General features: G+C 32.4%; 1 non-coding gene across 1 annotated transcript; it reads right to left on the bottom strand.

The window, feature by feature from the left end:
• Positions 1–1,386: 1,386 nt before the first annotated feature.
• LOC127124761 (small nucleolar RNA snoR126) lies at positions 1,387–1,480 on the bottom strand. The gene has a single exon (XR_007804230.1). It is a non-coding gene; the product is annotated as a small nucleolar RNA snoR126 (small nucleolar RNA).
• Positions 1,481–1,825: the final 345 nt, after the last annotated feature.

Raw genomic sequence — 1,825 nt, 5'->3', positions numbered from 1 at the left:
AAGAGTGTATTATCTCGTGAGTAAAACTTTCTTTTAAAATAAGTTGTTTGGTTGCGAGTTAAACTAGTAAAAGCTCTTATTTGATTTGAGGATTGTCTTAGGAAGTCTCTGTTTGGTTCGTAAGTTTGGTAAACATCAAAAAACTCACTTTTGGTTCGTAAAGATCAACCATTAAAATTTTCAAAATAGCTCTTGAGCTCATCCCAGTGTAAAAACTCTGTCGAATGGAGATCATCCTCTACAAAATCTCATCATTGTTCTTGAGCTTAGATTGGTGTAAAAGTTATGTTGATTCGAGATCAGCTTGTGCAAAGTCTCATCCTGGTTTGAGATTATTAGCCAATGTAAAATCTTAGCTCAGTTCTGAGGTCAGCCCGTGTAAAATTCTAGGTTCGTTTTAGATGATAGCCATTATAAAACTCCATCTCAGTGTAAAGGATGTCCAGTCAAAACTCTATCTTTTGTTAGTTGGAATTTAGCTATTGAAAAACTTCAAATCCTTGTAAAATGAGATTTGTGAGTGTATTCTATTGAAAACACTCAAGATAATGGAAACTCATGATTTTTTTGTTGGGAACAAGAGTATGTCAAATAGTAAGATTGAACCTATATAAATATCTAGTATCATTATCTCTTTTACTTTTCAGTTATTTTTTTATTCCTCTCTTTTTCCAGCAATTTCTTTATCTCTTTGCTTATTTACACATTTTTTTACAAATAATTTTAAATTCTGATTTCACTAAAAAAAATTATTTTCAATCAAACATTTTTTAAACCTACGCAATTCAGCCTCCTCTTGTGCATGGAATCTCTCTAAAAAAAATTATTTTCAATCAACATTTTTCAAACCTACACAATTCAACCTCCTCTTGTGTATGGAATCTCAAGCCCAACAAGATTATGTAGTGACTCGTATGCTTCGTCCAAGAAAAAAACTATAGTGAAGAGATTTTGAAGGAGAATGTGATGGTCATGTGGCTGGTCATTTAGAATGTTCAAATCAATTGGGCATATGGTATAATGTGTACCTGATGGAATGCAAAAGGAATAATTCAGCATGATTATCTAATGGATATTTTATCACCCAAATCTTTGTTTGATGTTGGTGTTAACATGGAAAGAGAAATCTCAAACTCAGATATCGATCAAATTCGGGAACACTCTTAAAGGAGATACGGATCTAAGTTGTTAATGGAAAATTAGAGTATGAGCTATCAAAATTGAAAACACTGAACAAGATTTTCTTCATGATTTGTCTGCTGAAGCAATGTTATCATCCATTCTTTCAAACTCTAAACAGAACACTATAGTACTTTGAAGATTGACCAAACAAATTAGTGCATTTTTTTTTCAGATTAAGTTGAAAAACTAGAATATAATGGGTAAGAGGCTCAGACACGCACAAACACTGTCATCAAAGAGCAACATAGTTGCTTTCGTCTTTATCAGATTCGAGAAATGTTGTTGTTCATCATAGCCTCAGATTTTACAGATTTACAAAATACAAATGGAAAATCATCATCAATCATTAACCACAACAAAATATAGAATTCATGAAATGTTTTTGCTGAAAACGGACAAGACTCTCGATTCCGAAAACAAATAGCACTGCGGAAAGCATAGAAACCGAAACAGAATTAAGACATGAGATTGAGAACAAGAGTATGAACAATGAAAACCCTAATTTTATAGATATTTGCCCCGGAATATGGGCTAACATATTTTTGGGCCAGACCCAAATCCAATACTGAACTGCAACTTTTATAACAAACCTTACCCATATTTTTCAAAAAGTTTTGTATCAATACCAATGTAGCTGATAACG

The sequence above is a fragment of the Lathyrus oleraceus genome, chromosome 2 (assembly GCF_024323335.1).
Source record: "Lathyrus oleraceus cultivar Zhongwan6 chromosome 2, CAAS_Psat_ZW6_1.0, whole genome shotgun sequence".
In the NCBI taxonomy this organism is placed as follows: Eukaryota; Viridiplantae; Streptophyta; class Magnoliopsida; order Fabales; family Fabaceae; genus Lathyrus; species Lathyrus oleraceus.
This window is presented reverse-complemented; position numbering and strand designations above follow the sequence as displayed.